This window comes from Cydia fagiglandana, chromosome 12 (genome assembly GCF_963556715.1).
Source record: "Cydia fagiglandana chromosome 12, ilCydFagi1.1, whole genome shotgun sequence".
Lineage (NCBI taxonomy): Eukaryota > Metazoa > Arthropoda > Insecta > Lepidoptera > Tortricidae > Cydia > Cydia fagiglandana.
The window spans coordinates 7,693,442-7,719,161 of record NC_085943.1 but is presented as its reverse complement, the minus strand read 5'-3'; the positions used below and the strand labels follow the sequence as shown (position 1 = coordinate 7,719,161).

The window sequence follows — 25,720 nt, the reverse complement described above, 5'->3', positions numbered from 1 at the left end:
AAAATTCAAGTCTTCAAAAAGATGAAATACAATCCCTACATATTTTACGTTTCACCGATGAAACATATGAGGTTAACATAATTTTTCCTGATATTGCCTCGCGACGATTTTACTTGGGAGCACAGATGTTCAGAGTAGAGTGCAGCGGGGCGATAACATAAGGCCCAGAATATATTCAGCCTCCAAACGAAGGCACCTATGGCTTTTTGCGTAAAATGGCACAAAAGCTCTCTTCAATCTGGCCGTGAAATATCCCCCAGGGCAGCCCGAGGCCGTCGAAGAAATCACTTGCATGATAAGGGAGGGTGCACAGTCGAGTGCATTAATATGTATACATTTCTTCACCTTAACCCATTGCAATAAGGTGAAAAAACGTGTACATATCTATGCATTCGACTGTACTGACGAGAATATATAAATATATTTATTTTTATTGTTTTAATAAAAAAATGTGCTACGGGTACAGTCGCCATCAGATATATCGGAGCGGCCAAGGTGTGCACGATATCTAAACTCGCACTTTAACGCTTTGACAATAGAGGCGTGTCCAGATATTTGTAAGCACCTTAACCGCTCCGATATATCTGATGGCGACTGTACATCCAGGTCACATTTTTTATGATACCTAGATACCTACTAAAGTTCGTTAAAGGACAAGAACACTCGAAAGCTCTAATCAAAGGGTTCAACAGCAGAACTGCTAAGGAGCTTTTAGGACTCAAAAGGCACAAAACCTGCGCGGTGACCAGAATACTGACTGGACACTGTAAGTTGAATAAACATATGTTTCAAATTGGGAAGAAACAAGATGCGACATGCAGGTTCTGTCAGGAGTCAGAGGAGACTGCAATGCACATTCTCTGCTCTTGTGGACCACTAATGTCAAAAAGAAGTACCTACCTAGGGCGACACGTAGTGCAACCCTATGAGGTACAGAACATTACGGCCCAAAGAATCTGGAACTTTCTGGATGCAACGGGCATTAGTAATGATCTTTAAAGGGCCGTCACAATAGATCAATGCTGGTCGATGCGACACTCAAAGGCCCACAACACCACAATAATAATAATAAATACCTACTAAAGTATATTTTGGAAAAGTTTGTTTTATATTTTGAGTGATGGATTGGATTGAGTGACTATATTTTTCATAGTGCATATAAGAAAAATATCATGCAATGAAAAAGTTCCATAATTATCCTAATAATTACAAAATCGCTACAATATGCATCTAATATATCTGACATGTTTATTTATACGCGAATTAGAGGAAGTAGGAATGAGGATAAATAGGTTCGTGTCGCATTTGTGCGCAGAATAATCATTTTATCCATATGCCACTCGTGGCATCCGTACATACCTAAATACTAACATAGAAATTGCATTATCCTAGTTCGAGCCGATCTCTCCCTGCAAAATGTTCAAATGAAGGGTAATATTGAATGGATAGGATTTTGCCATGTAGCCTCCATTTAATGTGACATATAATGTTTAGGTACCTATAATGATGAATCAATGCTCTTATTAGGGTTCCGTACGTAAAAACGGAACCCTTATAGGATCACTCGTGTGTCAGATTTACTTTAGTATTATCGTTGATAAAATAGGAAATAAGGATGTAAGGCAGTATTTAATTAAGACTAGTTAATTATTGCTCAAAGTAATGTATTTATTATAGCGACAACTACAAGGTTTAGAATATGAAACATGGTAGACATTATTTAAGTAATATATTTATATAAGCAGATTGTAAGTAAAAGTATATTGTAGATTTACGGAACAATTAATCGGCTTTATTATCACATCATTCACAAAAATATTATTTTATGCGTAATAAATATTGGTGGCTTAATAGTTAGTACTGGCTACCTTAACGTACACACTTGGCATAGTTTAAAATAGTAATAAAGATCGAGCAATAAGCCACATGATGTATTACACCGTAATCAGTTGGAATATACGTTACATAGTAACTATTAAAAACTCATCAAAGGGTTATATTCACATTAAAGATTGTAACGTACATACCATCAGACTATAACACAAAGAAAACATACAGAAATTTATAACAAGTCATAAAATCACAATAAAATTGACACTTAACTTCGTTCGTCGTCGTAGCTCTCCAACTGAGAAGTGACCCACAACTGTCAGACACCCGCTTATATTCGATTAGACTTCACCCCTTCTACCACTTCTTGGTGGGAATAACAAGTAAGATGTTTCCTGCACATCCGGTTATTATAATAATTCAATTCAACAAATGTATTTGCTGCATTTAGTTTAATTTATTATAGAATAATTAACGCAAACTAATACAAATTTAATATCATGGCTTATTATTATAAAATACTTTATTTACCTTACTTATGTTCTGACAGTTATGGTCAAGAAATATACATGGAGGGTAGTTGTGTTATTGAACAGCAGTTCTAACTTATTATTTCGATATAAGTACGTATTAGCTTAGCAAAAGTGAACCATCTCGTAAAAATGTAAGTGTGATCTTTGTTTTTATACTACGTATCTCACACGTGCGTCTCTGTCTGGCTTTCCGACCATCCCCCCCCCACCCTTTATCTCTGAAACTACTGGGCCTAAAATTTTGAAAAAAATACACTAAATAGTCCTTTACCTATACATGACAGGAAAACCTATTAGAAATGTGCAGTCAAGCGTGAGTCGGACTTATGTACGGAACCCTTGGAACGCGAGTCCGACTCGCACTTGACCGGTATTAGGTATCTTATACAAGCGCACATAGTAACACATTTCTCCCCATTCTCTGGTTACAGTTTATCGTCTTTTCTAACGAGTAACGAAGAGCATTCCGGCGCGTAACTAACGTGCCAATCGTTAAAGATCCGTAGCGTATCGTAGTCATCTCTCTATTACTCTTCCCCACTAGTACGACAGTGACAGTTGCGTTTCGTTCGCTACGGAGCGTTAACGATTGCATGTTGGCTATACGTACCCAGTAAACACTTCATAGGGCTCTTTAAAACCTAAACTATTTAGATAAGGTCTATATCGAGGTAATGTAGCCCCGCATCTTGCCAAAATGTTATTACTACGGCTTCAACTAAACAAGTTCAGAGTATATTAATATTCATTGATTATATAGCATTCAGCGATATAATAATGATAGGTATTTTGAATTCACACTTAATAAAAATTTAAATAATTACATTTTACGAGTATATGTCAATAAAATTATATTATGTATAAAAAAATCGTTCTGTATTTGTCTTGAAATTATTGTATTTACTGTTCCGAGGCAAAACATTTTTAATAAACTTGTAGATTAATTTTACGAGTATTTCGACTTAATTGAATTCGTTTTTAGGGTTCCGTACCCAAAGGGTAAAACGGGACCCTATTATTAGGGTTCCGTACCCAAAGGGTAAAACGGGACCCTATTACTAAGACTTCGCTGTCCGTCCGTCCGTCCGTCTGTCACCAGGCTGTATCTCACGAACCGTGATAGCTAGACAGTTGAAATTTTCACAGATGATGTATTTCTGTTGCCGCTATAACAACAAATACTAAAAACAGAATAAAATAAAGATTTAAATGGGGCTCCCATACAACAAACGTGATTTTTGACCAAAGTTAAGCAACGTCGGGAGTGGTCAGTACTTGGATGGGTGACCGTTTTTTTTTGCATTTTTTTTGTTTTTTTTATGCATTATGGTACGGAACCCTTCGTGCGCGAGTCCGACTCGCACTTGCCCGGTTTTTCTATGCTCAGTTAAAATTGATGTCCCGGAAGAAAGCACTTATAGAAGAATCACGTTAGATACCATTAAAATGTCATCACCGGAAACTTGCCAGTCTTTATTTCCTCTCGCCACGAAAATCGAATAAACGGCGCGATTCGAGAAATGAATTAGAGATTAACTAGATACGATATAGTAAAGCTATGTGACATTCCATGGCAAAAGGTACCTATGGCGGCTGGCGCTTACGTCGCATAGCGCCGCAATAATATTGCAGCGGCGTTAATAATAGCGTAAGCGCCAACCGCCACAAGGTACCTTTACCCGTGGGACGTCACATATCTTTACTATATCGTATCTAGTTAATCTCTAATTCATTTCCGGAATCGAGCCGAGAATCCCTGTTTTATGGTGCGCTCGGGATATTCGTAATTTACTTAAGTTTTGAACTTGCTGACTCTTAGCCCGCCGACACATTTATAGCATTGTAAAATAGAAATATAGGGGGCTCGGAAGTGGTGCAATAAAGTATGGTGGAAATATCGTGGAAATCTTAATAACAAGACTTCCGTGAGACACAGACATATTAAACGGGTGAGTGACCCGTTCTTAATATATTTAATATGGTGGAAATATTGCAAGTGGGCGCACAAACACAATTGTAACGCAACGTAAGTTTTTAATTAACATTTTCCCATCTAAATATTTTCTTGACTTGTTAAAAACATAACAGATATTCTGCCGTATTCGAACTTCAAGATATGCACAAGAGACGACACGAGATACGTTATAGTTTAGATATTAACTAGTTCTCTTTTGCAGCGCAATTCGGGCAACCAATGTCACTTTTACGTTAGATAGAGTACGATATCTATTAGATGTGAAATGGATCCCTAAGTCATATCCTGTGTAAATCGTTGAAGAGTATCTCCAAAATCGCGCAAATGTCAAATTTGACAGGTTAGATCTTAAACATATCGTTATCGTATCTTGGTGATGTCTAAAAGATGTCTAATAGATGTCTATTTCATAATCCGAATCGGGCCCTTAGGTAAATACGCATTAACCTTTCTTAAATATACTTACTCATTATCAAAACATAGTATTCCATATTCATACCGTAAGTTTTAGACCTGAATTTGTAGTCGTTTCAAATAACCGCACCCTGTTTGGGCATTTTATTTATTCATTCAGTGCGGCCGGCTGCCACGGCCGGACATGTCCGTAATTTATCATGAAGCTTTTCATACTGTAAGGATATTCACATTATTCGTATATATATTTGTGACGTTCCACGGCAAAAAGTACCTTATGGCGGCTAGCGCTTACGTCGCTTAGCGCCGCAATAATATTGGAGCAACGTTAATAATAGCGTAAGCGCCAACCGCCATAAGGTACCTTTTGCCATGGGACGTCACATTTGTGTACCTAGCGGGAACAGAGGGCCTACCGCGAACCACGTTCAATGTGTTGCCTCTCTGTCGGACTTGTAAATTCATACGTAAGTGTGACAGAGATGAGTGGTTCGCGATAGGACCTCAGATACCTACTAGAGCACATCGTAAGTACCTACCCGATGATCCGCGTTCAATACTGTAGTAATCTTATTACTTACTGGGGACCGACCTGCTATGTTGTAAATGAACACGGTATAATTCAAGTTAAATTTAACCCACTAGCCAAAATTAATATACCGGTTGTCGTTCAAGAAATATACGCTATAAACACTTACCACAATTTCATCAATCTTACGCAACCTACATCAATTTGCGCGTAACATAATTGAACGTAAGGTTAAAGGAATCTACGAAGGACTAATCGTTTAGTACTAGACAAATTTATCTTTCGAAAATCGGGTGATGTTTCAAAAAAAATAACAGAGTTGACAATGCGTAGGTCGTAATGTAAACGCAGGTGTAAAGAGAATGTTGTGCGCAGTTAAATGCCAATCAGCAAGCGTACTATGGCTTTATGTTATAATATACGTGTCACTTTTAAACACCAAGCGATTGAAAGGGGCAGACACTGTTATTATCACGCTGTCGTAGACAAATACGACCATCATATCCGTAGCGAAGGGTATAGACACCTATGTATCCTATACGTAATACGTACATATGTATCCGTACGCAACCTATGTATTTAACTTACCTACCACCTTTGAGATTCAGTTTTTGTTCATGTTGTTGGGGCCCGATTCGGTTTTTGAGATGGTCATCTATTAGATATATTTTAGACATCACCAAGATACGATAACGATATGTTTAAGATCTAACCTGTCAAATTTGACATTTGCGCGATTCTGGAGATACTCTTGAACGATTTGCACGGGATATGACTTAGAGATCCAATTCACATCTAATAGATATCTTACTCCATCTAACGTAAAAGTGACATTGGTTGCCCGAATTGCGCTGCAAAAGAGAACTAATTGATATCTAAACTATAACGTATCTAGAATGGATCTAGTACGTGTCGTCTCTTGTGAATATCTTGAAGTTCGAATACGCCAGTTGGTCTTCCTCTGCAGACGTATATTTACTGAAAATGAAATTTTTATTATGATAATAAATAATATAAGGTAGTAGGTACCTACTTAGACTTTGATATTATAATCAGATACGTTATAATACTGATATTATTAGTATAACTTAACAGCGAAATAATGTAGTTAGTATATATTTAAATGAGATTATAAAACACAACAAAAAAAACACAATAAAAAAAAACATTGCCTGATGCAGTCCTGTGAAATACGTTGATACCAAGGAGGATTTGGCAAACCATTTAAATATGTTTATTTGGACGAACGCCATGTTATGTTGTGAACATACAGGTGGTAGCAAACTGCGAATAGAGTGCGTGCCAAATTCCATTTTTAAGTGCTTGAATAATATAATAGTTAGTCTTCAACAGGCAGTGCGTAAACTCAACTAGTTCATTCAGTGATTCCAAATACCGCGTAGTTGAATGGTTGGATCATTCTATATTGGCATATAAACATGTTTTGCTGTCTAAATGTATACCTGTAAACTCCTTCTCGAGATTTCTTCGTACAAAATGAGGTTTATCATCATTATAGTCATATTATCAGCTAAAGAAAGCTCAGTCCTGCCAATGATCTCTCGTATAGTTCGTTTTTTTTAGCATTAGAAAGAACTTCGCAGAAGTAAGCTTGTGGTTCCAAATCCGGCACTTTTAGCGGTAATAATTTGAAGTAAATTATATGTATTGACCGTGCTACATTAGATAATTCAATAATTATTAACAATAAAAGAGCCTGATAAAAACTGTACGCTTACTTCTGTGGAGTTCTTTCTAATGCTAAAAAAAACGAACTATAGTTCTTCTGGGTGTAGGGTTACCAGATGACAGGAATTTTCGTGACATGTCTGGAATTTTGGCCTTTTGTCAGGAATGGGGACGGAACACGAAAATGTCAAGTTTTTTTTTAATTGATAGACTTTTTTATACAAATCCATCTATCCAAGAGAAAAGATTATGGGATGTTACAAATTTGAGTTTTTCACACTGTTAATTCCGATTTAAGTTTAGGCTAGACACCCCCCCCCCCCCCGTCGTCGTCGTCGTCAAAAATATGAATGTCAGGAAAAATATTCGGAAATCACAAATTTTGTCAGGAAATTCCAAATTTGAATCTGGTAACCCTATATGGGTGCGTATAGACTGAGTACGGTTGACAAGTTAGTCTGCTCGTCATCTATCGTTTTAGATACCAAGGCGATGACGAACACTTTCTAAGGGTCGGTTGTGCCAAACTGTGCGTATCATTAAAGGGTTCGCAAAATTTTTTCGTATGGGAAGTAGTGAAGTATATAATATATAGTATATAATAGTAATAATATATAATAGTAAAGCGCCGGGGCGCGCCGGCTGACGTTGATCAGTCTGTCAAATATGGTTGGTGCAACTGGCCCTAAGTGGTTCAGCAGTCGAGCTGTACGGTTACCAGTCGAGCTGTACGGCTGTACGGTCGCACTCGCATATTAGTGCAAACGGGATGTATAGAAAGTAAATTACGTTCTCGACGGCGTTTATGTCAGTGACAAACTGATGGTAACCGTACTGGTATGCTCGTAGTAAAATAAAAAATATTAACGTATACTAAAGTGTAATTGAGTAAAAAGCTGCCCGCGCGTGTAAAAACGGTCGATTCCAGGCCAATTTTATTATGAACGTGTTGGGTGTCGAAAATTGATCATTGAAAGCGGACAGGGTTGACAAAACCCATGGCATGTTGTGACGGGCCTTACAGGTGGTAGAACGGGGTGTGTGGGGCGCGGTGCCGTATTGAGCGGGAGGTATTGCGCGCGCAGGGCAGTGCACCGGGCGCCCGCCGCCCGACCGGCCGCCCCGCTCAGTGGATGCGAACCTAGCCTGCCGCCCGTGCGGCGGTCCCGCCACTCACATATCCCCCACATATCTGTAACGGAAGCAGTGCCCACAGGAACCGGTCTTCTAAAGACCCCATCACATAAACTAAAGTTGTAACTGAAGTGACAGTGACTTTATTTACTCTCGTGTTGCACGATATAGAAAAGAATATTTTGTTAACACGTTATTTTTATCGATTTGTGTTCTTATAAAGTGTTATAGTAAAGGTATTTGGGTTGAAAGCGGAATTTTTCGCAAAAAAATCGGTCGATCCATTCATCATTTTCCTTTGAAATAGTGGTAAACAAAGTTTGTATGCGATAGTTGATGCGTCTCGTTGTCTTGGTTATATATATTGAGACACGTGATAAATTTTCTTGTCCTGAATGTCCCGACGTCGCTACCGTAATTAGGTGGTCAATTATGTAACATACGAAATCACAATTAACAGAGCGGTTACGATATAAAGTATACCGGAAATATTTCGAACACGATCGCGTGCTGCGTTGCCTAAGTACCTATATAAATTATGAAGTTGTCACAAACTTTCATTAATTTTGATTTATGGTAAAAAGGAACGCTTACTTGAAGTACGTATAGTCTATTTTTTTATTCGGTACACTAAAATGACATTTCATAGTATGAAATTACATTTTATGTTCATACTAGGAAATGTCATTTTAGTCTACCGAATAAAAAAATAGACTTTAGTATCTCTGTATATACTTCTGATTTAAAAAATAAATTAGAATATCCAGATAATTCATATGTTTTTAGACGATAATCATTTTTCGTCTTCATTCAGTCATCCTTGTATCCACATGATTGGTATTCAGCGTAAGTAATACCACTTCTATCACTAAGGTGTCATTTAACTATCTAAATATTTTAATACTCTTTTAATTTCTTTTAACTTGCTGTGAGCTTTTACAGTCGAGTGATATAATTAACGTCTACATCGCCGTACTGCCGTATTCAAACTTCAAGATACTTATTCACAAGAGACGACACGTACAAGATCCTTTCTAGATACGTTATAGTTTAGATATCAACTAGTTCTCTTTTGCAGCGCAATTCGGGCAACCAATGTCACTTTTACGTTAGATAGAGTAAGATATCTATTAGATGTGAATTGGATCTCTAAGTCATATCCTGTGGAAATCGTTCAAGAGTATCTCCAGAATCGCGCAAATGTCAAATTTGACAGGTTATATCTTAAACATATCGTTATCGTATCTTGGTGATGTCTAAAAGATATCTATTTTAAAATCCGAATCGGGCCCTACATCGCTTTAATAGCTCGTTATTCGTAGCAGACGAAGATCCTGACGTAGCACCAGCTACGACGCGCTAGTTAGAGAACCAAGGGTGACTGACGGTGCTACGCGTTTCGAATAATAATGTGTAACTGCGCGTAGTCTTATCTCACAATATACACACCTTCAATATTTAAAAAAAAATTACTTATCAACACTATAAAAAACACTATAACAAAACACCAACAACTGGTAAAACTACCTATAGTGTTTTTAAAATTTTTATTTGATCCTTAAGAGCCCTTCAATGTGCACACTAGCGCCACAGCTAAATAATCGTGATTATTTAAATTTAACGTAAGATATTGAAAAAAGGGGGCCGTTCGTACTGTATTGTGTATTTAAGTACCTTTTGAATACACCAGACCAGTTTTTATGTTGCTGGATTGGTCAATCTATGCGTCCAAAGTTAAAACGGCCGTTTTTGTTTTGAGTTCCTAGATCGACGAAACCAGCAACACAAAAACTAGTTTGATGTATTCAAAAGGTACTTAAATACACAATACAGTACGTAGCGGCCCCCTTTTTTCAATATCTTTCGTTAAATTTATATAACCACGATTATTTAGATGTGGCGCTAGTGTGCACGTTGAAGGGCTCTTAATAATACCAAAATCCAGAACTCGCAGAACGTTTGAAGAATTTTTGTGCTTCATGGGACAATTTATAAAACGTCACGTCCAACCCAGTTACGTGTGGTCTTGGATGTACAAACAAAATACCCTTGTTTCATGTCTGTAGATAATATCACAAGCGAAATGACAGGCATGTTAAAATCATATGATTAATACCATATGAGTACTTGGTTTCATACATGGTTTCATAAGTGTTAAAACATATGAAATACGCGCAAATTACTGTCAAATAAATAAATATAATGAGTTCTTGAAAAGGATTCTTACGGTGATGATGAAGTTTACAATTTTCAAGTTTTACTTTTGACATTACTCGCCAATTCGTATGTACATTGACATCAGAATTATGTCAACAACTTTTGGGTTATTTAGATCCAAAATCACGAGTACCTACTATTTAATGAAATAGGTAAAGAAAACAAGTGTCCCCAGTTTTTCATACAAATTTTGGGTGTCAGTTTTGTAACGGTTCATACGTACAAAATGTATGTGAAAATGCGTTAAAAAACTTACATTTTTTAGACATTTTTTTTCTTTGATAGTCCTCTAAATTCTGAGTAGAAATAACCCAAAAGTAGATAAATTTTCGAAAAAAAGTAAACTACTTTTAAGTGAAAATGCCCTTAAATCATGTTATTTAGTTATCGTGCATTCCGCTCATACTTGTCCGTACATGTATTGGTACGGACGCACCAACTAAATAACATGATTCAAGAATGATTTTGATATCAGTGTACGTTTGAATCGGCCTGATAGTTATTAGGTTCAATTAGGGCGGCCAAATATACCTATATTTTTTATCACCACTTTGATAGTAGCCCCAAATTTCAGTCACCCAGATATTATATTGAATTTAAGTTGTTACTATATGATATGATTCTGATAACTAGGTTTAAGTCTAACTTTATCCTCGCCACTTTATGCAAATACTTTACATTTGTCTTTCCCTTTTAGAGTTATCAGTTCTTATATAACCTTTGTAGTTAACCCTTAAATTGGAAAGGGATACATGAGGCACGTTACCTTTTGCCGACTTTTTGCACTTTATTCTGAAACATAATCATGAGCACTATAGGATTTCGAGGAGGCTTGAACTTTCGAAATTCCACGTTAACTGATTCAAAATTAAATTCAAAACATCACTTTTCATATCCTTCATACACGGTGTAACATGAGGAAACCGTATAATTTTAACAGCGTATTCCTGATCATATTTATAGTCAAAAATGTCCTATAAACTTATTTGAAATTCGCCTATTTCAGAGATAATATTAATTAAAAAAAAAACAAGTTTTTATTGTTACATAGTGTAAAAGGCCTTTGTGACGGTGATGTTGCTGCTATGCGACGTAGTCTAAATATCCTTATTGATAGATGTCAAAGAGTGACAAGTAACACTTTCCAAAAAGTAGGTTTTTCGAAAATAAAATGTAAAAATCTATTTTAAGTGACAGGTTTACCAATATTATTTGTTTTTTATGTACAAATACATTCAAAAAATTGCAAAAACAAAACAAAAAAAATTTTTTATGGCGAAATTGACCTAAACTCATATTACATTTTTTCCTTCTTTTGAACTCAGACATGCGTGGTTAAAATTATTCTGTTTCCTCATGTTACACCGTGTATATCTTCAAGGCGAACTCCGTTATGGTCTTCCTGGTATCATAATATATTTACATATTCAGCTACAGCGGCATCATTAATCAATGTGCGTTTTCGTATTTTTGGATCGTTCAGAAACTAAAACGTAACAAAAAGTTTGACCAATTTACTCATTATAGCGTATACTGACTTTTGAGTCGAACTCACGAGACTATCGGCTCGATACGGGAAATGAATTAGTGATTCACTAGATATGAAATAGTGAAGGTATAAATTATCTTTACTATATCGTATCTAGTGAATCTCTAATTCATTTCCCGAATCGCGTCGTATAAGAGTAATCGATTTTGAGCTGTTGTGTGACATACTAACAGTCTTACTTGCATTAAGTCACTCGCGCGACATGTTTCGAAGAGCCTGGGTCTCTTTTCTCAAACACTAACAGTGCGAGCAGCGTTCAGCGTACGCGATACACGGCCGTCGCTGTTAGTGCTTGAGAAAGGAGACCTAGGCTCTCCGAAACATGTCGCGCGAGTGACTTAATACAAGTGAGTCTAAACCGTAAGCCTATAAGAGGTTACGTCGCAAACTTTTCCTGCGCCAAGTTAAATATTGCAGTTATGCTTTAAGTACCTTGATTTAAGACCCTCAAACATCTGGTTTTATCTCTCATTTCACTCCCCTAAAAGTTGAAACTTTTCTTCGATAGACATTTCTCAAATCTCCGTTGGGAACGTATTATCGTTTGAATTTAATGCTTCAAATTTGAGCGGCCTAATTAAAATACGATTTGTCTTTTATTAGACACAAACTTTATCAGATAAATCTAATAAATATTATTTATCTTTAATAAATAGATATTGTCAAAAAGTACGTACCTACCTATAAAATAAACTCAAAGATAAGTTTTCATTAAGTACCACAATTAAATAAGTACGTCAGTTTATATCACATGAGGTGTAATTTAAAACGAATATATTTGTGACGTAAAAACCTAATTGTTCAACAAAATGTATAAAAAAAAAATAGGTACTTGGTCACACATACACACACACACACCGACCTAGCCCCAAACTAAGCAAGCTTGTACTATATTACTTATATACGTATAAAGATAAATACTTATATATATAGAAAATAGCCATGACTCAGGAACATATATTTTTGCTCATCACACAAATAAATGCCCTTACCGGGATTCGAACCAGAGACCAACGCCTTCATAGACAATGTAACTACCCACTAGGCCAGACCGGTCGTCGATAATGCTTATGACCTGGAAAATGCAATTGTTAATACATGCGTGTCCGTAAACTATTCACGCTGCATGTCACGTAACACGCTGGAAACCACTTAGCCGTCTATTTTCAAAGATAAATTGTTTTTATTTGTATTGAAACTATAATTGATCCAATTTTGTTTAAATTAAGTTATCACACTAATTTTATCAAAACTTTATCAAAATTTCAGGGCGGGTTAATAGTAATCGGTACTCAGTATTTTATGGTAGGAGATATATTTTGGAATACATTTTAGTCTAGTATAGATATACCAAGCTATAATATTCCAGATTTTAGTCTGCCAAAATGTGTCATAGCAATATCATCGTCCATTTCGTAAACAAACTTTTAAATCATGTTTTTTTTTATATTATCATACCTACTTCTTTACTGTTTTCTAATAACGTTTCTTTCTCCTTCTTCTTCTTCCTCGCGTTATACCGGCATTTTGCCACGGCTCACATAGGAGCCTGGGGTCCGCTTGACAACTAATCCCATGATTTGACGTAACATTTTGACGTGACGTGAATAACGTTTCTTTCTATCTTGTTAAAAATTTAACACTTGATAACCAATTATTTAATATCAATATAGAATAAAAGACAATACAAACATAACTCAATCTTACTTATTTTCAAAATTATTCTATTTTGTAAATAAATTAGCTTCACTATCTTTGCCGTCTTCGAAAACTTTTATTAAAATTATTTCATCTTTACGTACGAAAAGGTATTACCTACATGTTAATACTTTAACAAAATATACTTCAAAGGAAATGTAGGCCTGTAGGGTACCTAGTTTTACAAAGGGATTCCAGGCAATTTGCTTCTCAAAGTTTTTGTCGGCACGGCCGCAACCCTTGTACATTCATCACGCCCTCGCACGTTATAAAAAAGATAAACTTGCTAAGAAAATTGTGGCTGTAAATTTATAGGCTTTAGCGAGCGCTTTTCTTATCTTATATCTGCCGTAAAATCAGGTAACTTTAGTCCAAAACTTACAACTATGGTCCAAGTTCAAGTGCCAGTAAAATATGTATAAATATATTTTAATTTTAATGAGTATATAATATAGAAAAAACATTATGAGTATTACTAGCAAGCGCAGCGTAGGACGTCCAGCCACAAGATGGATAGACGACCTTGTTAAGGTCGCCGGAAGACGCTGGATGCGGGTCGCTTCCAACCGGCACGTATGGAGGTCCAAGGGGGAGGCCTATGTTCAGCAGTGGACGTCTTATGGCTGAGATGATGATAATGATGATTATTAGTATATCTAAACATAAATCCCAAAATCTCCCTGGCAACGGGAATCCAGTTATTTTTAGCCGCCCTGTAGGCATATAAACACGGAATGGCATAATATAACTTACATACAATCTAACACCAATTATTGGTCTCATAGAATACTCAAATAGATCATGTTTTTCCGCCATATTTTACAAGAAAATGTAACTCTGTCATTTTGTCATCGTATATTTCCCGAGCATCGCAAAAAAATTACACTCCCTAAGGGAAAAAATCTCATTTCATCCAACAGGAAACCTTTTAAAGTACAATATAACGCATTGGTAATGGGAATTACTTTTATTGATTGTAGGTAATAAGTAAAATAATGAGCTTTGCTCGGAAAACATATAAAAAATCAAAAATGCGCGTTTCCGCCCCTGAAAACCCCCGTATAGAAAATTTTCTCGAAATCATTAGAGCCGTTTCCGAGATCCCCGAAATTTATAAATATTTATATAAATCACGCCGCGTGTGTCTGTTTGTGGGTTTGTATGTTCGCGATAAACTCAAAAACTACAGAACGGATTTTCATGCGGTTTTCACCTATCAATTGAGTGATTCTTGAGAAAGGTTCAAGTATAATTCGTTAACTCGTGCGAAGCCGGGGTAGGGCGCTAGCAACGAAGTAGAATAACTATACAGGGTGTCCCAAGACTATGGGACGTCAAAGGAAAATACCTTAAATATCGTAGATAGGATATTTTGCTGAAAGAAGACATTATTTTAATTTAAAAAACAATTTATACTGCATTAATAAATTTTAAATAATTACATGATTGAACCGGGAATCGAACCCGCTACACGAAAAAAAAAATCACCCTGTAGTTTACGAATTGAAAGGATTCATCATAAGGATTATTTTTTGCTAAATAATTAATGATTAAACGAACTTACCATAAGTGAAGTTCTATCATAATTATCCTCTTTGCTTCGTCTTCTAGATTAGACATAAACATAATATAGTTTCACGTAATGCTTGGCCAGAAACAAACTTGCTTGGATTGACATAGTGTCAGAAATAAAAGGAAGACCACGAATTTTAACATCTTACATAAAATCCCATAGTCTTGGGACACCCTGTATACAAGATTAACTCGTATTAAGGTACGTATAAGATAAAACAAATGCCTGTTATCATAACTATCCCTCAAATTTTTTTATGATTCAATGCTTAATGAGGTAACCAATTTTGATAATTATAGAACTACATACAGAATTGTGTGTGGCATCAAAAATCGGTTACAATATAATATATGGCCCAAACACCCAACAGATCTTAAGAAATGTAGCGTCTGTCAAAATGACTTAAAGAACTGATCGCCTAATATACGGTTTTGTCATCTTTCCATCGGAAATAAGGTGACGGTAATTATAATTAAAGTTATTAGGCGTTGGTAATTTTGAAGTTGCCTTCGCAAAGTCCTTGGTAAAAGCCGATCTGCTTCTGAGACAGATATCAAGCCAAACTGACGCTAATGGCACCGGTTGAATCAATTCAAAACCTTGTAAATGCCGAATCTAAAATATATTTTTATTTTGGTAAATTATGTTATACAAATCATAGTTATCTAATCTATTATTGGCTGTTATTTTCGTAAATTATTATATGAGTCGATAAGGTTTTTATAATGTATAGCAGCGGCTATTAGGCCCAATACAGTCATAATTCCTGAGAATCCTTATGATCAGGCTGAGCAATCTGCAACCACACACTACACTACTTTTTTTTTTCATTATGGCTTCAGTCAGGTCTCTAGGTTGGAAGGTCAGATGGCAGTCGCTTTCGTAAAAACTAGTGGCTACGCCAATTCTCGGGATTAGTTGTCAAGCGGACCCCAGGCCTCCTATGAGCCGTGGCAAAATGCCGGGATAACGCGAGGAAAATGATGATGATGGCTTAAGTATACTATCTGCCGTATTCGAACTTCAAGATATTCATAAGATACGACACGTACAAGATCCATTCTAGATACGTTATAGTTTAGATATCAACTAGTTCTCTTTTGCAGCGCAATTCGGGCAACCAATGTTATCTATTTAGATGTGAATTGGATCTCTAAGTCATATCCTGTGGAAATCGTACAAGTGTATATCCAGAATCGCGCAAATGTCAAATTTGACAGGTTAGATCTTAAACATATCGTTATCGTATCTTGGTGATGTTTAAAAGATATCTAATAGGTGTCTATTTCAAAATACGAATCGGGCCCTATTTCGATGTACGTCAGGTACTGAGTTTTGGTAACACGCAGACAAGTCCCCAGAGGGCCTATAATGGGGATGGCCCCCTGTCTCCCTATCGCTTGATTGATGATCGATTGCCGAAGGCTGGTATAATTAATGCCCCGGCCCTGCAGATCTTCAACCTACTAGAATGTTTATGTAGGGCGAATTGCGGTTATCATACACCGGTGCTCCCATACTAATTGATTACAAGAGCGGAACCTCTCATTTCCGTTGCTTTTACGTTTCTCAGATTACTCGTATAAATTACAATACAATACAATATGAATACAAATATTCTTTATTGCTCACCAATATGGAAAAGAACATGATATACAAATTAAGCATACTTAAACTATGGTAGACAACAGGCAAATTACAAATAGGTACATATAAAAAAAAACTTATTTAACTGATTAAATTTGCAAGACCGAAGTGATCCCATAAGTGTTCCGTAAATAAACAAAGTTTTGTATGGAACACTAAAAACGATTTTTGTTTAGGTAGGAGAGGTTGTTGTAGTAAAACATATTGAATGATGTATTAGATTGTACACCCAGCTGCAAAATTGAATGAATTCCATTCGCAATGTGGCCATTCAATTTTGCAGCTCTCTGTCCTTAAAAAAAAATGTTTGATGGCCGCGAACGCAAGTAAATTCTTCAATATACGAAGTCTGCGGGACGTAGTCTATGCTTGACCCCGTCGGCAGACAATTATAAGCCCTATTATTAATCTGACCAATTGTCCCGTTGCTCACAATGCCGCTGCAGTAGACAGACTATTGCTATTGTTCAACCAATCGTTCAATCAGCTTGTGAAAGGTCAACAGTGACACAATAACCCCCCCCTTACTTTGATTTTGAAAATGTCAGCTATCAGTTTCGTTATTTAAAGTTATGCTTGTATCTTTAGATAGAAGTTACAGATCATCATCATTCATCATCATTTCAGCCTATATACGTCCCACTGCTGAGCACAGGCCTCCTCTTATGCGCGAGAGGGCTTGGGCTATAGTCCCTATGCTAGCCCAATGCGGATTGGGGACTTCACATACACCTTTGAATTTCTTCGCAGATGTATGCAGGTTTCCTCACGATGTTTTCCTTCACCGAAAAACTAGTAGTAAATATCAAATGATATTTCTTACATAAGTTCCGAAAAACTCATTGGTACGAGCCGGGATTTGGACCCGCGACCTCCGGATTGAAAGTCGGGCGTCATATCCACTCGGCCACCACTGCAAGTTACAGATGGTGTAAGATTAAAAATCGTTGAGTGAATATACCTATGACGAAAGTATCACCAATGACATTTTGCTCTTAGCACACGACTTGGCACTTTAAGTGCGGATTGACCACTGAGCATTCTGAGCAACGCAACGGGATACAACTAAATGACAGTTGGAATAATGTTACCAGCAGTAGAAATATTACATGTGATTCGGAATTAGGTACGGAGATTTTGTGTGTTATAAAATTTACATAAATACATTTTCAAAGTAAAAACCTTGACACGTACATTGTGAGTTAGTCTTTGTCGCTTTTTTGTTCTATCCTTAAAGCGACCTCGGAGCAGGAATGTATATTAGGGGGCCGCCCAAGGAAGCTATGCGTGCTATGTAGGACTTTGTGATGACATACGACATTCCACCCGTCTCTGTAATTTGCTTGGCTCACTATGTTTAGTACCTAGATGTACAATAGATTCTAAATTCTGGGCGCACCAGAAAATTCATTTTGATACTAGAAGTAGGTCAATATTTATTTGCTTAAGCTACACTTTTAATTTTATCGAATCGTTTACAAAAATTGAAAAAAAAAGGAAAATATTACGAAAAGGGAATTTGCGGGTAATTATCCATCCGTTGCATATGAGTACATAATTTCATAACTAGAATATTTGAATAAAAATTTCAATACAGGCAAGCTATTGAGGCAGCTTCGTTTAAAATGAAAGCATTTTAAAATTACGTTATTAAAATATTTAGTGTAAAATCGTTAGCAGGTTTTAGGGGAGAGGTTTCCGGTCTCAAGAGACTATGTAGTCCTAAAACAACAAGAGCCGGTTTCGCTCGTTTAGTCCTGTTTTCAGAAGCGAAAACACCCTGTTAGAGTGTAACGAAGATTGTGTTGTCTTTGCTTTAAAATGAGGTACTCGTATAAACATACCTTCGTTTATCTACGCATCATCATCATCATCATCATTTCAGCCTATATACGTCCCACTGCTGAGCACAGGCCTCCTCTCATGCGCGAGAGGGTTTGGGCTATAGTCCCCACGCTAGCCCAATGCGGATTGGGGATATCTACGCATGTGTTCTTAGAATGAGGGTAATGGTAACATTCCATTTCTAACCGCAGCTGCACTACCGGTACTGAACGCGTCGCTGTCATTGTCAATTTCCATAGTAAAATGAACAGTAATGCAGCTGTCGTTGGAAATGGACTGTCACCTTAAGCGGCAAACGTGGAATATAAGGATACATTTTCGTCATGTTCAGGGCCAGTACATACGGACTGCAACTTGTATGGGAACTGCACGCCGGCGTTGCAGTTGGCGTGCAGTTCCCATACAAATTTCTTACTCATTAGTAAAGCGACAAAGATTAAAATCAAATCCGTATAATACTTTGCTAACTTCAACATATCGCAAACACAGTAACATGTGTGTAATTATTTCAAAATGAAATTCCTATCACATTTTTTTGTTATGTCTCTAGGCGCTTTCCTCTACAAGCCGGAAAACGCAGAGGTCGACTACGAGCGTAGCACTACGAAAACGTTGGCAGTGAATGCGTTAACATTCAAAAATTAAAATTAATCTAAGACTATTCTTGTCCTGTCCAAATTTCAGTTTGAACAAATTATACCCCAGTTTTCAAATGATTGGAAACGGGTTCCAGCATGCAAAAGGTTGTTTAAAAACTAGTTTAATTCTAGGCACTAGGCAAATACTGGCAATAGGTAGCCCCTGAAAGTTGTTGATCGAACTAATTTCACCTGACACCCACACTGATCAACTATTGTTAATGTGGGTATTCGTACGTTAATATGAAAACTGCGAACTAACAGAGTTGTAGAACTTCTGACAGTTTATATTTGAAGTTTGTTAAAAATTGAAGCAAATGTTTTTTCGGATGCCTTATAATTTTATCGTGCACTTCATTTAAGCTTTTAGATAAAAATATTAATACAAATATAGTTAGTTACTGTACCTAAATATAATTTAATCATATTAAATGAAGATAGTATGAAAAACCATCTACGTATTATTACCAAAAAAAATTTTCATGTATCCATAACAAAAATCATGATTCTCTCTTCAGTATTTATTTATTTCTTTAATCTTCACTACACAATAAAAAAACTTATCGTACAAAAGGCGAACTTAATGCCAAAAGCATTCTCTACCAGTATCACTCTCTCATTTCACTTGATATCGATAAAGAACAAGAACCGTCAGCAATGAAATCACCGAGTAAGTGCGGACGAAATTCTACGAAAGCTCACTACTAAATAGCGACCCGGGATGAGATGAGTTTTTGTTTCACCCTCATTAACGGCCGTGGATCGCGCTCTGCACAATACTGCGATTTCTGCAAACCATACCTGCACATACCAAAAGTAGTAGGTCAATAGAAAAGTCGTGGCGTTTACGCCTTTTTAAAGTCACGCTTACAGTGTAAAGAGGCCAGCATACCGCTCGAGGCAGTAGCTAACGAGTTATGACTGAACGTAGACCAATCCGAACCGCTGCTCCATTGTGGTCAGAGAGAAAAAGATTTGAAAAATTAATATGCCTTAGGTTTTAACAGTGAGAACTTGATTTGAAAAAGTGTTTGAATAGATTTCCGTATTTCAGTCATGCTTGGTTTAGAAGAGAGATTCGAAAACGATATCATATACTAATTATTTTTATATCTAGTTTTTAATTCGATTTCTGAATGCATTGCAAAAATCAAGTTTATGTTTACTTTTTAAAGTAAACACTAATTGCTGTCATAAAGTTCCTTGGTAATATTATATATATACAAAATTGAAGTAATTATAGTTCAAGTTAGTTCCAACCCAGTGAAGATTGAATCTAATAACTAAACTAATTTAGTACATTGTTTAAATATCGTTTCAAGTGCTCAATAAAAAATGGTATCAGCAAATAGATATCGATCTCGGCTCACACAAAAATACATAATATACGTAAAACACTCAAGAAAATAAATTAGTCCACAAAATACAGCAAGTTTAGATTTGGTGATAAAACTGTCATGGAATTGTTCCCATTTTATGATTTAAAAGTGTTTGAAAGCGTGCCGATAATAGACCCCGCTGTTACTTGACGTTTATGTAATACATTATGAATGAAGTGAACATACTAATGATAATGTTGACCTGATCAAGTGAACACCGACCTAGTTCTTTGTGATAAAATTACACTCTATTTTGGATTGGGACTGCCTTCGACCTCTACAATCGTGACTTTGTAAAAATACTTAATAGCGCGCCGTTTTTCATTTCTTTCGAGACTTAAGTTAACACAACAGTCATGACTTTTAACCTCCTGTCGGAATGATAAGAATATTGACCGATATTTTTCATCTTCTGCATTTTTTCTTGAACGATTTTTTATACGTTACAAAGGAGGTTTGATCAATATTTGACCACCACAAAGGTTAAGAGACATTCATGAGCAACATTAGTATTATTAGGTAAATATGTATCAATAATTAATACTAAACTAATGATAGTAATGATGTCATCAGACTGAGTACCTTAATGTACTTAAATACGACCAAACAGGTATACGAGATAGCTACTTACGGTTCGATTCGGAAAATGAATTAGATTTCTACTAGTCTTCAACAAGTTACGATATGGACCGTCAAATTTGACATATATATCTTACAAATATCTTTAAATATTTGTAAGATATATATGTCAAATTTGACGGTTCCGCGATTCTGGAGGTCCTCTTGAACGATTTCGACAAGTTATGACTTAGATATCCAAGTGACATCTAGTCGATATCTAATGTAGATCTAGTTGATCTCTAAATCGTCTCTAGATCTTGTGATTATCTCGAAATCCGAATAGGCCTGTTAGTAGACTGTGTACAGTAAGTACGTGCACGGCAGTGCTCCAGCGACTCTTTATAATGAGCCAAGCTGCCAACAAAGAATCCTTTACAAACGTTTCTCTTTTATTTAAAACACCTAATTTCTTTGCGTGTGCCAGCAAGCGAGCATTAACATGACCCTGTAAATCTGTTACCTTATGAATTATATTGCCTTTTAAATCCGTCACAGTTTGCGTGAGTTGCCAACACGTAATATAAGTTACTAGCCACAATGTGCGATAAAAGTCGCCCCAGTGGTGGCTGAAGAATTATCACGTTCGGAAATCGTCCCAAGCGATTGTGTATTGTGACGTTCGCAAACTTTGCTAATACACTGTGAGTCAAACATACCGAAAGTTTGAGGGGCCGATCCCAACTTTATTGGTGCAGAATAGTTCAGAAACTCGCGTGCTCGCATACCGTGTATGCAAGTCGATTGACAAATGGCATTCCTTAAGGGGCCCACTGATTAACAGTCCGCCGGACGGTATCGGCCTGTCAGTTGTTCGGAACTGTCAAAATTTCGTTCTAACTGACAGGCCGATACCGTCCGGCGGAATGATAATCAGTGGGCCCCTTTATATGATTTACAATCGTCCCATTAACGTATCTTAAAAATTAACTTACTTTTCTTTACATTAGTTACTTTTCAAGCACTTCATTTTGTTTCGCGATAATTTATTGTTGATTTAACCACGATGACTTTGAATAAAAAACAAAAGGCTTTTGATAAATTGTAATTCCAAGTAAGCGCTATTTGAATTAAATGACTCACACAAACAATGAGCGTAGGTAGAGTCTATACACAATGTGAATGCCTTTCAAAATTTCTATTCGTAACTGAAGCTTTTGTCAACGCAACCTCTTAAGTACCGCGGGGTGCGGGCTCATTCCGTAAAGTGCTGAATTTGGTAACTGTTTGTACAGGGTTGTATGTTCAAGTAGAAGTATGAGTAAAGCGGTGTGTCTTACGTTTTGCTGACAGAAAACAATGTGTTCGCAAACTGAGACAGATCTTAAGTAAAAAAGGTTCAATAGATCGAGTGTATATTGAAATAAATTTCAGCTAAAAAGGTTAATATATATTTAATATTACGTTTCAATCATTATTCACACGTGAAAAGGTGGTTCCTCGGTACTATTTTCTTCCTATTCGTCAATTTCTCTGCAAAGCTTACAGCTTGAGTAGTTTTGCATTGAAAATGAATCAAATTTTTTAAATGATCCTAAAAAAAATATTACCAGTGGATTGTGCACACACGGAGTGTATTTTAAAGCTAATTGGCATATACGCTCCTTTTTTCAGCATTTACTAAACCCGCACAAGTTACCTTAGACGTGTTCATTTTATTACAATTTTACTATTCTTTTTTACATTTTCTTCCTGTAAAAGAAACAAGTACAAATTGCTGGTAAAGGATGCTTCAAATAGAAATCAAACAAATGTTTGTAGGTACACATATTTCACAACCCATCCCAACAAAGCTAATAAGAGAAATTCATTTGACCAATCCCATTTTCCAACCCTTTGTGGGGAGGCTATTCACCCTTTCCTATTATTAAAAAGTTTTATTACTTTCTGTATCTGTAATTAAATTTATTTTGGCGCTTTAAGATTTCTGCGTTTTAAGTAAGTAAATACACTTTATTGCACCACAAAGGAAAATACAATAACAGAAAAAAAATCAACAATGTTTAAATCAATCAATCAATGTTTATGTTTTAATCAATGTTTAATGATTTTATTGATAGTTTTAAACAGAAACCGAGAGTTTAAGACAAAAGTTCTCGAAATAACTTTGCATAAACTAGTTTTGACTGAAAAATCACAGTTAAAACTGGTTCAGTATCGAAACGTTTCGGAAAACTAGTTTTAACTAAGTAGTGAAAATCGTCAAGGCGTAGCGAAAAACTATTTTTAATCGGGAAACCTCTTATTCACTCATATTATAGGTTCATAATAAATAACAATAACAGTAGAAATCCATTGACAGTAACTTACCTACTATCTCCTTCTGACCCACTTATTTAAATATATTTCAGCACGGTCCCATAAGTTATTACACTCAAAATATGCTCTCAAGGAAATAAAGATTGATAAATTGTTACCAAGAAGGTGTTTAAAGGCAAATATCGTCTCTGAACCTAAAAAATAAAAGACAATTTACGCGTCTGAGAAGAATTCTCAAAGGCTTTCGCAGAAAGCGGGAGGAAAGTGAGGCCTTTGTTCCGGGATGACATAAAAGCTGACAAAAATGTAGGAAGCAGATTTCACAAAAAAAAATCATTAGCTTTACGAGCGGAGATATGAGAAAGTTAGTAGGTACATATCTACTAATGGATGTTTAATGTTTGTTCACAAATGCAGCAGATGCGGTGCATATCACAAGTAAAAGCTATCTTTAAATGTTTTTTGATACCAGTAACGACTTATCATATTAACTGTAAATGTCTCAATTGCTTCGGTTTGAGTGTTATACTCCACAAAAGTCGGATTATAAATTATAATATAATAATATAGCCTATAAACGTCCCACTGCTGAGCACAGGCCTCCCCTCAAACGAGAGGGCTTAGCTATAGTCCCCACGCTGACCCAATGCTGGTTGGGGACTTCACATACACCTTTGAATTTAATCGCGGATGTATGCAGGTACCTTCCGATATTTTCCTTCACCGGAAAGCTAGTGGTAAATATCAAATGATATGAAAAACTCATTGGTACGAGCCAGGATTTGAACCCACTCAGTCAGATCCACTCGGCCACCACCGCTTAAAAAAAACGATTTAATAAGGATAATCATTATGTCGTTATCTAAATCTCTCATTCATTTTATATTTCCAGTATACACATTCAGTGATTCTTGTTGGCCTCATTTCCTTTGCTCGCTTGTTATTTGTTATTTCGCTCATTCTCTCGGCCTTCACGATACTTGTCTACTTTTTTGCCCCGGGATTCCTAAAGCACATTATCTTGGATTATTCTTTCAATTGTAGGCATTATTCGACATTTTGTCTAGAAGTAACTATTTGATAAACTGATAAGATTGATAAGTAAAATTACTTAACCGGCAAAATATTAAAATGGTTCAAAAACTACTTTAGGTCGATTTGTTTCTAAAGTGTCATTCTGTGGAACTTGCCAACTATGTAAACAAAAGTCACTAGTAAATTCATCATTCGGAGACAATTTCAATATGGCGGTTTGTTTACATACCTAGCAAGTTCCATAGAATGAAACTTTAATCATTTATCAATGTTTATTTGAACACCAGCATAGTCAAAAACAAAATATTGAAACTTAAGGTGGTTCGATTTTCATACAAAATTCAATCAAAGCTCATTAAGTAACTACACACTATTAGTACATAAATATTTCCGCATTTATCTTCCTTCGAATATTCGTTTGCGCGAAATTAACAGGAAAACAATGTTTCATACAGAAATCATGCAAAAATCATAGTTAAATTTTCATCAATTTTACGTATGTGTGTGTCACAAATGTCGTGTACAGATACATTTGCGACGTTGCCATACCATTTCCGACGTTGCCGGGCTGACCACGGCGCGAATTTGGAGTGCCGTCATGTTTAGTGCAATTTTGTTGACACTGACGTTTGACAGGTACTTAATTGACCTAAGCGAGAATAAGTACCCGAAGTTCGTCAGCTTAGCTAAGAACTATCATGGCGTGTTATGCAAACAGTCGCTTTTTTGCTTACAAACGGAAGATTCCCGGTTCGATCCCCAGTCAATTGTATGCTGGAACATAACTTTTTGTATTTTTGTTACATCTAAATTTCGTATTGTTTTTTTATTTTTATTTAATTTTTCTTATTATCATAAATCGATTGATTAAGTATGGTATGGGCTACACGTATTCGTTTATTTTTGACAAAGAAAATTAGAAATTATACTCTACCTAATCTCTCTTATTTTTACAATCAGGACATCCTCACTGCAATAAAAAAGAGATATATAAAATTTCCTGTGGATAAAATAATGGATTTTGTCTATGAATGAAAAACACAATTATTACTATAGTTTGTTTTTTTTAGCATTAGAAATAAGGTAAACAATCTTGACGTGTCTTTTAATTGAAAAACACATTTTAAAAATAAGTTACGGCAAATATGTAACAATTAT

General features: G+C 36.1%; 1 protein-coding gene across 2 annotated transcripts in view; it reads left to right on the top strand.

Moving 5' to 3' along the window:
- The window catches only part of LOC134669526 (protein unc-13 homolog B), a 402,107-nt gene that overhangs the window by 307,528 nt on the left and 68,859 nt on the right, over positions 1-25,720 (top strand). The window contains exon 1 of one of the 2 annotated variants that reach the window (XM_063527123.1): positions 8,097-8,340. The exons of the other annotated variant lie outside the window; for it this stretch is intronic. The gene's annotated coding sequence lies outside the window, so the exon portion shown is untranslated. Of the gene's footprint in view, positions 1-8,096; positions 8,341-25,720 lie in introns of those variants that run through there. 2 annotated transcript variants of the gene reach the window in all.